Consider the following 14,988-nt stretch of genomic DNA (forward strand, 5'->3'; position numbering starts at 1 on the left):
TGGGCTTAGCCAGGAATATGGCAGCTGGTCACTGACACGGGTGTGGAACCCGTCAGGTCTGTGAAGAGATCCTTTGTTTCCCTAAACAGCCTCGGAGTTAGGGAATACACCTCAAGCTCCAGCTCGGGCCCCGTGAATACCTCCCTGTGGTATTTTGGTTTATTCCTGCTCTTTTTGGCTGCTGTTGTTCTTTCTGCCCTGCTAACACCTCCCGTGGGGGCGAGCAGCTGGAGCTCCTCACACACACAAAATGCCACCAGATCCTTGACTGGCTCTCGCTCTGTGACAAACAAAACAAGCTCCTGCCCCTGGCACACAGAGATTCAGCCCTCAGCCTATTAATCTTTACCGATTAACTGCTTAATGATTAATGAGCTAATTAATCATGCAAAGGGTTCGATGAGATGTCAAAACCACGCTGCTTTTGTTTTGCAGCACAGATGCGTGGCTAACTGGAAATCCCTACAACCACCAGCAGCCTGTGGTGCTGACTGGGAGCAGACTGGGAATGGACACCAGGAATGGACACCCAGGTAAATTAACTGTAGCCACTTTTCCTCCTCGGGAGAACTAAACCATAAACTGGCAAATAGAGGAGATTTGTGGATTAATAGAGGAGGTCACACTGCCCGTGCTGGCAGGGAGCAACACCCAGCTCTGGCTCCCAGCTTGGAAAATCCAGCTGATCCAAGGGCAGTATTGATATGTGGGGAGGTGAAGGAGATGAAAGTAGCATTAAACACAAGTTTAACCGTACCTGCCCCAGTTTACATACCAAAAGGACAAATTCCACAGTGCTTTGGTCACTGGGGTTTTGTGTCTGCTCCTGCCTCAGGGCAAGCACCAGCTAATTGGGAATAACTTAAACCTTGTAAAAAAAGCACTTACTGCATTTGTTTGCAGGCAGTAAACAACAACCAAACCCAATCTTACTCTAATAGTCCCTGCACGTGACACTGTTTGGAGAACTTGGGATCACAGGGACTGTCACTTTAATGCTGTAAATCAGAGCTCAAAGCGGCCCTAAAAGTGAACAGATCCCTCTAGAACAAGGGACATGCATAGCAAAAGGATTAAAGTGCTACTAAAGTTGTTATTTCTGTTTATTATGGATATAAAGTGAGGATATAAAGTGAGGCAGAGCGAGCCAAACCATGGCACACCTGGCAGCCCTCCCAGCCTGTGCCCAGCTCACCACCTGCACGTTCAGCTCCTCAGCACATTGTTCTGCACAACCTCCCACGGCCAGGCAGTGCCAGGGACAGCAGCTGCTCAAACCTGGCCACGGGCTGTTCCCTCCCAGCACAGCAACAGCCATATTTTCAGCAAGAGTCAGTACAAACAGTACAAAAAGCAACTCAGAGAGACCCTTCTGAACTTCAGCTGCAGCAAGATGTTTCACTGCTTTAACCAGGTATCAGAAAAAGCAAAGCCTGATCCTCAGACAGATCAGATTTAGTTCTTTACTGGAGGAACCAGCATCACAAACCAACACCAGCTCACAGGAGGGCTGAGTGCCAGCTCCCAAAACTGCGCCAGAAAACCACGTCTGACATCAGCCCCCGGGGTGGGGGTTCCCCAAGGACCTCCTGGCAGATGCACAATTACTCCAGTGACATTTTCCCCTAAGGGACAGCAGTAATTATTCTGCCACCTCCAGCTGGGCCACAACTGCTCAGCTCGCCAGTAATGGGGAGTCTGAGCTGGAAAGGGAGCCTGGAATAACGAGGGCCTGGCAGGGAAACAGGGAAGTCATAGGCTGGATTTGCTTCCAGTGGATGAGATGGATCCCGTCTTACTCACAGCAGATATGAAATGCTGCTGGTAACAAGTGCTTGGACAGGCAGAGAGAAGGAACAACTCAACCTCCCAGCTGATCTTTATGCCTGGGGTGACTCAGAATTACCCCTAAAAGGTTCAAACTCAACTGATCCCAGCGTGGCTGCAGATAAAATGCAGATAAGTGAAGCCGTGCTATGCATGAAAATGAGTATGAAGGACACTCCAACATAATTCATTGATCCCTATGAGCCAACACGAGGAAGAGATTAACTAGACACCCAAAATCCTACAGAAAATCATCCCAGCAAAGAGAAACCCACAACCTACAGGCCCAGCTGCCCCAGGCCACACAAGGATGGTTGAAGATGGGCCATTGCAGAAACAAAATCATCCTTTTACCCATTATCTGCCCTAGGATTTCTCATTAACAGAGTCCCATCATTTAAAGTCCAAGGCAAGACTGGCTATCTTTGCAGAAGATAAGACAGCTGGCAACCTTTGCTCAGGCTGCAGGTCCCAGTGCACTCTGAAGGGGTTTCCACCTGCCTTTTAGAGGGTGTTACGTTGCTCTCAAGGTTCACATTATACAACAGCCTATCTTGGGGTTAATAAAGGAATAAGAATTGCTTTGGGGCACACTCAAACAGCGTTGTTTGGAACGTTATAAATAGAGTTCTTCTCCTAGATATCGCCCTCCCCATCAAAACCAGCAGGGATTTTTAGCTGGGAAAAATAAAGGTTACTTCCTGCCCCCGAGGTTGGAGATTACAGGAAAACACCTTTTCTGGCAGCACCTACAATGGACACTGAAGGGGTTTTCCTAAACTGACCTTCATCCAGTGGAGTGTGGGACTGAAGCAGAGGCTGCATTACAGGTGCTGACCCCGCCTGCCTCCGCAGAGTCCCGTGTCCTGCTTCAAATCAGGCTCCATCTGCAACAAAACAAGGCAGAAAACGGTTTCTGGGCTGATTTCCACCTCGTGTGCACTCAGTAACAAAAACATTCCTCAGGCAAACCGTGACATTAATTTGCCTTGCGAAGTTTCTTAAGAAAAAGGGAGATTTCTGGTTAGCTCTCCAAACCCTTCCGTGCTGCTCCTCTCCCTCCTCTCGCTTTGGCAAACAGTCCTTTCCTTGATTTATTTCCTGTTTTGTCCACATTGCTTGTCCTTCCCCTGCTTTTTTCCCTGCTTTAGTTCTACATCCCCCTGTGCAGCGTTTTGTAACCCAGAGCATCCACCAACTCGCTCAAATCGCCCACCTCCACTATCCAATTTAAAGCACATTTCTAATTTACACAGGAACACGTGAGGAGAACCCACGGGACGTGACAGAGGAATGAAAAGCAGAGGTGTCCCAGGGCACAGCACCGGAGAACTCCCGCACCCCCGGTCCCTGATGAGCGCCGCGTTCTTCACCCCGACAAGCACCGGGACACAGAGAGGGTAAGTGATTTGCCCCAGGCCACTGGGTAAGTCACCGGCAGAGCCGGGGTTGGGTTTCACCAGCTCCCGGCCAACATCCTGCCTTCGGTTACGGCCGCACAAAGCATCTCATTTACCAGAGGCGGGGAAGAACATCCCAGCCCCTCGGCCCCGTAACGACACCGATCAACCCCTCCCCAGGGTCAAGTGCTGGCAGAGGAGATTCCTCTGCCCTCAAACCACCACCACTGCAACAGCAGAGCAGGGAAGTACCTTGGGGCTCGTTTAAAAATAGCTTTGGTGCCAAGAGAGCGAGTGGCTTTTGGAATTCGCCATCCCAAACTGCAAGGCAAAGGAACAGAGCACGGAGCAGCTGTCTCACGCGGCAGAATTCAGTGAGAACAGTTTAGAAGTTACTGGAAATAGTCTCTGTGATACCTACAGGTTAACACAGGGACAAACCCAGGCCTGGCACAGGTACAAAAGCATCCATGCTCTGACACGAACACCCAGTGGAGAAACCACAAAATGACCAAATGCCACTCGACTCCTGAACCAGACAGAAAGCTGCCAGCAAGCACAGACACAGGGAGTTAAGCCCAGGGACTCCAGCAGCAGCAGCCACAGCGGTGGTGGCAGCTCATCCCAAATCCCACCCACAGCCCCGTCCACCCCCGGGAGCGGGGATCGAGCCCCCCGCGCTGTTGCTCATCCCGGCAGCGCTCCCTGTGCACTTCGGCCTCTTGGGTTTCAAGCGGCTCCCGGTGACACCCGAGCCGCGCTGAAATGCTCCATTAGCTGCTCCATTTAGCACAGCTCCGGCCCCACTCCCAGGAAGGGATGCTATTTATGCTATGGGCACGGGCCGGCAGGTTAACAGGACCAGGACACCGATTTTCTTGGAGCTCAAAATATGCTTTCCAAGCCAAGCACTGATCTCACAAGTAACTTTTCCGGGATTTTCTGTTGCAGAATGATACCGCTCCTTAACGCGGACACCTATTGCTGCTCTGAGGGCTGTATAAACATTGACTGATGTAATCACCCCGCAGCCCTGAAGGCTGTTTTCATCGTTTATAGACACGGGGGGGGGGAGGAAAAGCGGGGAGCAGGGCGAGGAGCCCGAGGCCACGAGAGCGAGTCAGTGCCCGGCGGGGCTCGGGAGACAGGGCCGTGCCTCACCTCGCCTCCCACCGCCCTCCTGCGCTCTCCTTCAACCTCGCGGCGCCGAGCCCGGGGATCAGCGGCCGCGCATCCCGCGGGACCCCCGCCGGGCACGGGCTGCCGACGGCTCCGGACGCCCGCTGCCGGCAGGGGATGTTCTGGGAAGGGTGGGGAAGGGAAGGGAGGAGAAGGGAAGAGAAGGGAAGGGAAAGCGTTCCGGGTGCCCCGGCCCCTCCCTGCGGGACGGGCCCCAGCCCTGCCCCGACCCCCGACCCCCGGCCCCTCGGCGGGACCCCCCGGCCCGGCCCCACCTGTGCCCGCGGTCCCCGCTCCTGTCCCGGCGCCTCCCGCAGTGCCCGGGAGCCGCCGCCAGACCGGCCCGACGGGTTCCCCCGCTTCGCCGGGCGGGGAGCAGGGGAGGGGCCGCGCCCCGTGTCCAGCCCCGGCCCGGCCGCCTCCGCCCCGCTCCGGGTTGGCGGCAGGGCCGGCGAGACCCTCCGGCGCTCCCCGGCCCTGCCCCTGCCCGCGGGAAGGAGCTCTGGGGTAGGTGGGACCTCCCTCCGGCGTTGGTTTATCCCTCTTTGCCTGTGCGGCATAACGGGGAGCTTCGGAAGGGGTGCGGGGGTTTTTTATTTTGGCCTTTTGAAGGGTCCGAGTGGACTCCTGGTTCCCAAGTCCTTTTGAGGAGGGACTGGAGAGTTAGGGAACGCTCAGGAGTGGGATTGCTAACGCTGAGACCGATAGTTTTACTCATTAATTAACAAAGTGGTTATGTTTAGGGGTAGCAGTAATGCAGTTCTGCCATATGGACTTTTGTTCACAAATAGGGCAATTTAGTGAAATGCAGACATGGTTAGGGATCTGATGAAACAGAAAAAATGGGAAATATTCCCTGTCTCTTAAAGTGATGATGGGCTGCTGCTCTGTACTAAAAGTGATCTTTGTTTTGGACTGGCAGGTATGGGAGAGATCACCTGGCTTATTTTCCAGCAGCAACAATACTCAATTTTCCTGTGCCAGGAAAGTCTCGTTCCAACAGATTTGTTTTTCCTAGACCTAAAATGTGGTGCTGGGTTCCCGAGCTGTGTCTTTCAGCACTTTCCTCTTTTACTGCCTGCCTCCAATTCCTCACACTGGGATAAAACCAAAGTTAATGAAAAATCGGGAACATTTTGGCTTAACAAAGCAGCAGAGGTTACTTGTGCCTTTGACTATTCCATTTCTGTCCAGGACATTAATTTCTGCCCAGGGTTGAACACTTGGCTTCGCCCTCAGTTTTCACTGAAAACAGTTTAGTTCTCTGTATCTGGAACCAGAAGTAATCTAGATAGTAATTTTGAAAATTATTAATTTGAGGAAAGGGCAGATGCTACAACTTGTGTAGTTTGTAGGCAGAAAATAAATGGTGACAATGCTGCATGCTAAAAGAATTATGTGTTCCTACGTTAAAATGTGGTTGTCTTCTCCTCTTTTTGCTTCCCCATCCATTTAAATGAAAAGCTTTCAGACAAAATTGATAGATTAGAAGTCTTCCTAGGCTGAGGTGTCAAAGAGGCTGAGCCTGCACCTTTCGGAGGCTTCGGTTTCCCAAAGTCAATATTTAGAGTGAAGGAACCAACAGATCAATAGCAGCCAGAACTCTGGAGATCGCGTTGTCGCTCCTGGCTGCTGCCGACAGATGGGGAAGCATCACCGCGGAATTCCCGGCGTGAGCTCCGAGGGACTAAAAGTTCCTCGGGACCTGATTTCTGTGCCTGTTCCCGTTGTGTTTCCTTTCTGAATTTCCTTTCTCTCCCTTTTCCTCCCCCAGAAGAGATGAGCTGATTTAGTCCTGAGTGCTCGAGCCCCTCATTCCTTCCCAGGTTCCCATTTGGAATTCCAGCTGGAAGGTGAGTTTTGCCCACAGGACCCTTTTGAACCCTGAAATGTTCCCGTCAGAGCACGCTTAGGAAGTCACCTTTTTTTTGGTGTGGGTTTTTTTTCCAGTAGGTTTATTTTGTCTTTGTTTCTCCCTATGAGTCTGGGTCGCCACAAATCAAAATTCAGGCTTTTCTGCTGTCACTCTTGCTTGCTGCACTCCGTCTCCTGTGATTTGTGATGAGCCTTTCCCTGAGGGAGCCTTATTCCTGCTCAGCTTTCCCCCAGTGGATCCCATTGTTCAGCAATTGTTTGGGGATATTCTTGCTTTTATGACTCGCATTGTTGGCTGCACGAAACTGGGCCCATTTGGGGTAATTTGCTGCTTTTATACTTTCTGAGGCAGCAACAAAACCCCTGCTATTATTTTCTGTGGCTCACAAAGGGCATCCTGGGGGCACTTCTGTGCTCAGGAGTTACTGTAACATTACTCAGAGCCCTTTGTGTGGGGTTTGCTTCGGGGTGTTATTCCAGATTGTGCACACTGGCCTGATAAAACCATGGAAAAGCCAGTCTGCCAGGCAATCCCAGCCGTAATTCCACGAAAATTCACATTACCAGGGGAACCCCCCAGGAGAAAGCAAGGTATTACAGGAGAAGGCAAGGCAGTATGATGTTACTCACAATTCAAGGCCCTGTACAGAGATTAAATCACCTCTGAAGCATCCCCCTGCTCCACCAGAGACATGTGGAAGTGAGTCAGTTTGGTGGGTTTGGAGGGAAGTGGCTGCTTTTAGCCACCTCTCATTTGATGTAACATGTGCCTGAGTGGGCCTGTACAGCCGTGGCTGTGTGTATATATGTATTTATTTTATAGATATGTATTATTTTAGAGGCTTTACAATGAAGGGGCCTTCCTGAAACCCTTGTCACAGCATCCTTCTTCTTCTTTTCCTGGCTTACAGCTTCCCTGGTTCTTTTGCAGGCTGTCTCTGCACAGGGAAAAGAGATTATTTTGGTATTTGCCCTCTTGCTGCGCACCAAGAAAGGTGCTTTGTGAATTAAAATGCTGTTCCCTATAGACATGGCTTGAAGCCTGAAGCTAAGGGGAAATTATTCCAGAGAAATCACACAGTGGAGCTGTGGGGAAGATTGAGTTGAAGCAGAAATGAGGGGAGGGAGAGGTTGTGCTGCTCAACCAGGGCTTTGCTGATCCCTGTGGGTCCCTTCCAGCTCAGGATATTTGGTGCTTCTATTCAAGACTCAAAATTAATATGCAGAGAAGCATGAGCTAAGTAGAAATTCATCCACTCATCCTACTTTAAGCCCCCATTACTGCTTGAAATGGCTGATGGATGATATTAGGGGGTGATAGCATTCATTGGATTAAACTCCCAGAGTAAGGTTTTAAGGCAAGAGAGAACACCACAGGTTTCAATAATCTGGTGTTGGCTGGTTTTGTTTGCCAGAGTGAGTGTCTTAACTCCCCGTGTGCTTGAGGAAGGAAAAATGAGTGTCATTCACAGCCTGGGTGGATGGAACTGCTTCCTCTTCGGAGCCTGAATTTGCCCCGGGAGCATGAACCACGCAAATCCCTCCTCTTTCAGGTAAGACTGGTGCAAAAATGTAAAAACTGAAATGACTTGGGAAATATTTCACCCCCCACATGTATTTTGGGCACGTTTGGAACCCGTGTCACCACCAGAGCTCCCACACGTGCATCAGGACCTGTGAGCATTACTGACCCCACTGGGTGCACCCTGGCTTTGTGTAACAGGTCTCCAGCAGAGGGTGAGGGTGGGTTGCCTGCAGAGGTTTTTAGGTGAATTAGAAGGGTCTGGGATACCCTCTGTAGCCTTGTTCCATGCCTCAGTGTTTGACTCACGGCTCTAATCTGGTCTCATCTTCGCGGCTTTATGTACCTCTCACCCGCCTACAGCTCAGATTCATTTCCCTCCCACTCACCCTTGTGCTCACTACACTCCTCCCAGCTCTCCTCCAACTGATCCCTTCCTCTCAATCCCCTCGGCTCTGGTTTTATTTGTTCCCTCTCCTCCTTGCCCCCTCTCTGCTGCTCAGCGTGTCCGTGTGGGGCCGTGGGGGCTTCCCAGCCTTGCTGGGCCCCTCAGCCTGGCTCTGAGTGCTTCCAGGACTGGTTTGGAACGTGGATTTTCTTAGCTGGCATTCCTGATCCCCCGCCAGAGCTCTCCTGTGCTGTTAATCCTGTGATTAATTATTAGGCAGTTCGGAATCTGTGTTTTGAAGAGAGACCCTCCTTCTCCCAAAGCATCCCCGGGCTGTGGGGAAGCGTTGGGCAGCTGGAGCTGACATTAGCCAAGCAGGGCAATATTCCACATTGTTGCTTCCACGGTATCTCTCCCAGTCCCCTCTGCCTGCGAGTGAACTGTTTATAAGGATAATTCCCTCCCCTCCAGCTGCCTGCTTCACTTCCCTGCTGCAGTGAGCCTGCTGGAAGCCCCGTGGAAAGGCTGACAGGTTCTTTAACACTCTCCAGTGTTCCTGCTGCAGCATCCATTGCTCCAGCACTCCTGGGGGCTCAGGCTCCTCGGGAAGCTGTTAATAACCTGTGCTGTGACAGCTGGCTCTGCTTGAAGCCCACAGGCATTTTTAAAAGCGACACAAACTCGACTGGAGCCAAACAGCTCGTTGGACAGGGATATCTGAACGCCTCTCCTGGGAGCTGATGGGGTGGGTGCCACATCCTGACAAGCCCTTTGTGGGGCTGGAGCCAAATCTTCCATCCCTTTCAGAGGGATGCTGCTGTTTTCTGTGCCCGAGGATCTTCCAGGGTCTCCTGGTTGTTACTGTGCTTTTTTTTTGAAGAACGGGTATTTCCTGAAAGGTTGGATTTGGGGACGTCACCCGGAGGACAAACAAAAGGTCACTGTTTCCCAAATCTTCATGGCCTTGCATGGATGTGGTTGGAAGTTGTTGAGGAGCAAGGGGTTATCCCTCTGCTCAGTTTTGTCCGGATTCACACGCCCAAAACGAAGGCACAGAAATGGTAAAGCTGCTTTCGAGAAAGGGAGATCCAACCTCTCTCTTTTGCACTGGGAAGAAGATGAGTGGCCTGAAATGTCTTGCCACACCCCCCTGAAGTAGTTTGCCTGTTATTAATTGTATGTTTTTCACACCCCCAGGGGTCTGAAGGTCACATTTTGGGGATCCCTGCTGCTCCTCCTTCAGGCACAAGCAGGTGGGGCTGTGACTTTGACCTGCCTGGAGTTCTGAGAGAAGCAAACACCCGAGGTCCTCTGAATTGGAGGTAAACAAGGGAATTCTTTAGGAAGATGACATTAAAAGCAGAGCCAGCCCTAAGAATGTATCTCCTCCTTAATGGCAGCTGACATCACTGCAAGGAGGGCTGGGTTATCAAATTATCTCTCCTGGCTTCAGCTTCCATGAGTTTCCCCCTCAATCTCCACATTTCTCCCAGGAGTACCCCTGTGCTCTGCATTCCTGAGTAGATGGGAGTGGATGGGAATGGCCTTTTTGGGCCTGGACAGTCTGACCTCTCTGCCTGTTATCCCTGCTGTTTTGTGGGGTCCCTGTGCCTGCTGATAATCCCATAATCCCAGCTGGGCACGAAGAGTGAGGTGGAAGATGTTAGCAAGCGTGACAGGCTGAGGAGGATGAGAAAAAGCTGCCCTCGTGCTTCCAAAACCTCCCAGGAGGAAGAGAAGGGCTTGTCCTAACTTGGACAGACCTCCCCAATGGAGAAGCCATTCCGTGCCCTGCGGGCACGGGAGGAGAAAGGGTTGTCAGCTGCAACCCAAGTTGTGAAACCCCGACTGCAGGAGAAATCCCCACCCTGAAAGGAGAGATATGCATGCCTGCCTTGGAATTCCACGGGGTGGGGTGGCTGTGCTGATTGCTGCTGGGGGCAGGAGGGACAGAGGGCTTCCAAAGGTTGGGCTTTAATGTCCCCTTTAAGGTCTGCAGAGAGGGATTTTAGTTGATAATCCTGAGGAGAACGAGCAGCACGGGCAGCGATCTGGAAACTTCCACCAGCCCTAAATTCCCATGCTCCTCTTCCCACGGGCAGGGCTCCAGAGCTCGAGCTGAGCCCTCTCTTCCTTCCTGCCTCCTTCCCCAAAGCGTTGGCTCGGGATTTTCGCCGTGGCTGTGCCAGCCCAAACTGTTCCTGCGGGATCCCGGCCACGGAACTGTGCCCTCAGCAAGCACATTTCGTAGAGTGTCTCACCCTGGCCATGTGTTGGGGTGGCAGGGGGCCAGCTCTTGAGGGGGCACAGCAGCTGGTGCTAAGAAAGGCCATATTTAGCGCCGCAAGTCCCAAAATCTGCAGCCAAAAGGCCCTTTCACAGGAAGGGGCAGGGCTGCGGTGGCAGCGTCGGGTCTGTCAGGGCTCTGATTGCCAAAGAGCCCCCCTGTGACGGGCTGGGAGGGGGGAAAAGAGGATGGGGAGTTGCAAAGGCACTGCTCAGAACCCCAAATGCTGAAGTGGATCGTTGGAAAGGTAACTCTGAAGGCCCCACAAGGTCAGGAAAGCCGGTGCGCTTTGGAGGAACTGGGATACAGGGAAGGGACTGAAGGAGGGGTTACAGGTCAGGAAAAGCACAAATCTCTGGGCAGATGAACAGCTGGTAATTATCCCCCATTCACCATGATCTAAGAACCAGGAGAAGGCGAATTAAACAGTTAAAATTATAAAGAGACCAGCAGAAGGAGGTCATTTTTCACACCACAGGATACCCGGTGAGAGGAGCCTGAATGTTCACTGCACCAGTCTTTTGGGATTCTTTCCCTCCCTCAAGGGGTGAGCAGTCCAGGGGGCATCCGAGAGAGCTGTGAGTCCCTCAGGTGGAACAGGAGGGGCAGCATTGCTGGGGAGATGCCCCAGAGATTAGAGGCAGTGGGACTGTGTGACTCACCCCCGTTCCCAGCCCTGTTCCCAGGGAAGGTGTGCAGAGCTCCCGCGTGGGAGTCCAGCCCCGGATCCCATCTCCAGCTCACCCACAGGTGAGTGTCACACTCAGGGGCAAATTGGAACCACCGTGACTCCAGGAAGGTTTCGGGTTTCTTTTTTATTTCCCCCTTTCCTCTGTCGTGCTGCTCTGCCCCGGGTTTGTCCACCCAGCAAACCCAGCCAGAACACGAGATCCAAGGGAAAGCAGCAGCCTGCAGAACAAACCTCGTGGTGTTTGGATTGCTCACCGAGCTCAGCGAGGTAAAACATTCTCAGCTTTATTGCTGAGCAGGAAGAAAAGCCTCTGAGGGGCCGGGGGAGACTCTGGCCTCCCAGGAGTTCCCGGATTGTCCAAAAACCAGGCACCGGCTACATCAAAGGCCTCCCAGAACAATTAGCAGCCCCTTTTCAAAGCCCTTGTGGCACCACACCTCAGAGATCAGGTCCTGCAATTCTATTAGCGCCCTTTAAATAGCTCCGAAATGTCGGGTTTTCCCTTTCCTGTGAACTGCCCATTGCTGACAGAAACACAGAAATTATCCCGACTTCCCCAGGGCTCATTTTTCTCTCCTTGCTCATGCCTGCAGTGTTACATTGCCCCTGGGATCTGAGCCACAATTAACAATGCACGTTTTGGGGGAGCTCGATTCGGCTCGGGTTATACCCTTGATGGGTTTTCAATAATACACGGCAAGATGTGTGTTTTTAAAGAGTTAATCTGCCACCGGTTTTCTGTGCTCAGAACCTTGCTCAGCCCCCAGCCATCCCAACGCTGCTGAGAACACGGAGCACAACAGCAGCCTGATAAAATATTAACGCTCCCGGTGAAATTTTTCCAGAAGGAAAGAGAAAAATCTCTCTGCAGTGAGAAAAAGCTTTTTTTTTTTTTTTTTCCCCAGCAAAAGATTGTTAAGTAACAGCATTAAATATTGAAGGATGCTGAGGTGTGTCAGCACACAGCCTCCTCTCAGCCCTGTGAGAGGCAGATTTATTTCCTCCTCTGTGGAAATCCTGAAATCCTGTTCTGAACCGGGGAGGGAAAAGCCAATCAGATCAAATCCCTACCTTGCCATTATTACTGTTGCGATTTTTTAAGCTCTGATACAGCGTGAACAGGCCATTTTAAATGGCCCTTTGCAGTCACTAAAGGGCAACGATCAGGAATTATGAAGCTCCACGTGCAGCTGATGCCACGTCAAAGCAAAGGGTGATTTTTAACTCCTGAGTGCCTGGGGATTGTTGCACTCTCAGAGCTGTTCAGAATAAATAAATAATAAATAGAGGAGCAAAAAGCAAGTCATTCTGGGCAGGCTCTGGCAGCAGTTTGCTCTCCTAATGCTGTTTGGTGAGCCAGAGGCATCCAGCTCATTTCCTAAAGAGCATTTTCTGCTTAGCTCGGGGCTCTATTAATCTGTTCAAGCCAATTCTCGACAATCCAAACCATCTGTATTTGGGAAGATCATGGTTTATTTGGATTGTCTCCGTGTCTGCTGTCAGTGGATGATTAAAAGTACGAGGGATTTACGGTGTAAAGGCTCTCTGTTGGCATGTTCCAGCGACCTTCTGAGGAGCGTCTCGCAATATTTGGGTAACGGCTGGTACAGTTAAGTCCAGCAGGAAAACAAAGAACAGCCAGAAACCCTGGGAAGAGCCGAGCTTTTGCCGTGCAGAGTGGCTGCAAGGAGTGGGAAGAGCTGAGCTTTTGCACTGGTTCCCCAGGCTTTTGTTTCATTGGGGATTTCTGAGGAGTCCTTGTCAAAGACGGAAACGTTTTTGTATCAGGTGTTTATTCCCATCCTACACAGGGGGATGGAGCTGGAGCTTCCATGGAGGACTGCCAGCCATAATATCATATCGAATCTGTTTTTTTCTCGGAAAAACGGTAAATAATTCATGGGGCTTTGTGTTCCATAAAGACGCCAGTTATAAATCATCCGAGCCGCACCTGGAGATTTCTGCTATCAGCAGTCTCACATGAATTACATCTCTCCGGGGCCATCCATTATTGTAAACACAATTCCAAAGAGGAATTATGCACGTAACGCTCACGGGCAAACCAACAAGGAATCTGCGGCCTGGATTTGGTGCTGAAGCTTTGCGATCCAGCCCCGTTGGTCACGGCAGAGATTTTCTGCTCTGGCACCACAGATCCCTTCACTCTGCTCAGGTGCAGGTGTATTTTCCCCCCGGGGAGCACCTGTTGATGGGAATGGTGGGAGGGGGGAGGAAACAGCCCTGGCTGCGGTTCCAGAGGCACGGAGAGGGCCAAAGAGGACTCAAACTGGATTTTTCTGGACACGGGACCTGCGGAACGAGCCTTGTGCCAGGTGCTCCTGTGGGCCAGACCATGGGGGGATGCCTTGGCAGGGAAAACAGGAGCAGTGTGACTGTGCCAGGAGCAGACTGACGTGCCACAGGCTGCACCACGTGGCATTTACAGCCAGGAGGGACTCCGGGAGTACAAAGGCTGACGATGCCTCCCCAGGCTGGACTTTACCAGCTCAGCTCTGGGGCACTGCTGTCTGGGCAGAGGTCACGTCCTTCCTGCCCCAGAAGGGCTCTGGAAAGGCTGGAGAAATGCTGCCTGGTCCCTGGGCTGCTGTGGAGCCTCTCCAGAACAAGGGATCTCCTTTACAACTGAAGCGTGACTTGATTTCGCCCAGAAGTGCCCTCGCTCCAAGTGCCCCCAGCGTTGTGTTTCCCTAAAAACCCTGATGGCGAGGGATGAAAGGCCGGAGCTCCGCGTCCCTGCCCGTCCCTGCCCCGCACCGGGACACATCCCGGGGCGCAGATCGGGACACATCCCGGTCCCCCATCCCGGTCCCCCATCCCGGTCCCACATCCCGGTCCCCATCCCGGTCCCCCATCCCGGTCCCCCATCCCGGTCCCCCATCCCGGTCCCACATCCCGGTCCCCATCCCGGTCCCCCATCCCGGTCCCCAGCCCGGTCCCACATCCCGGTCCCACAGCCCGGTCCACCATCCCGGTCCCCCACCCGGTCCCACATCCCGGTCACCACATCCAGGTCCCCTGCCCGGTCCCACATCCCGGTCCCCCATCCCGGTCCCCATCTCGGTCCCCCATCCCGGTCCCACATCCCGGTCCCACATCCCGGTCCCCCATCCCGGTCCCACATCCCGGTCCCCCATCCCGGTCCCCATCTCGGTCCCCCATCCCGGTCCCACATCCCGGTCCCACATCCCGGTCCCCCATCCCGGTCCCACATCCCGGTCCCCCATCCCGGTCCCCCATCCCGGTCCCCCATCCCGGTCCCACACCGGTCCCCACATCCCCCGGTCCCCCATCCCGGTCCCCATCCGGTCCCCATCCCGGGTCCCCATACCCTGTCCCGCGCCAAAGCCACCGGCGGTGCCGCTCCCGGCCGCTGGTGGCTCGCCCCCTCTGCCCCCCCCACTCGCGCGCCCGCTCCTCGCGCCCCCCCCTCCCCGCGCGCGCCCCCCCCTCAGGCCCCGCCCGCGCGCCCCCCGCGCGCCCCCTCCCTCCCCCGCGCGCCCCCCTCAGGCCCCGCCCGCGCGCCCCCTCAGAGCCGTCCCCCGGGCGGGGCGCGGAGCGGAGCTGCCCCCGCGCTTTGTGCCGCTCCCCGCCCGCCCCTCCCGCCGCCGCTGGGCCGGCCCCGCCGCTCTCCCCGCCCCGCCGGCGCTCCCCCGTCCCTGCGGCCGCGCTCGGTCCCGGCCGGCGGCGGCAGCGCGGGCGGCCCCGGGCGGCCCCGCCCCCGCCCCCGGCCCCGGCCCCGGCCCCTTCCCGCCGGGCTCGGCTCCCGCCGCCTTCCGCCGCCCGCGGGCCAGCGGCAGC

At 53.9% G+C, this 14,988-nt stretch overlaps 1 long non-coding RNA gene across 3 annotated transcripts in view; it reads left to right on the forward strand.

The window, feature by feature from the left end:
• The window catches only part of LOC113993940, a 31,620-nt gene extending 19,558 nt beyond the window's left edge, over positions 1-12,062 (forward strand). For 2 of the 3 annotated variants that reach the window (XR_003542826.2, XR_003542828.2), the window contains exons 3-7: positions 436-533; positions 3,084-3,227; positions 6,181-6,259; positions 7,697-7,834; positions 9,389-12,062. This is a non-coding gene — a long non-coding RNA (uncharacterized LOC113993940). The remainder of the gene's footprint in view (positions 1-435; positions 534-3,083; positions 3,228-6,180; positions 6,260-7,696; positions 7,835-9,388) is intronic. The other variant, XR_005566203.1, reaches the window with a different exon arrangement.
• Positions 12,063-14,988: the final 2,926 nt, after the last annotated feature.

The sequence above is a fragment of the Pipra filicauda genome, unplaced genomic scaffold (genome assembly GCF_003945595.2).
Source record: "Pipra filicauda isolate LSUMZ 115617 unplaced genomic scaffold, ASM394559v2 scaffold661_size620017_pilon, whole genome shotgun sequence".
NCBI lineage: Eukaryota > Metazoa > Chordata > Aves > Passeriformes > Pipridae > Pipra > Pipra filicauda.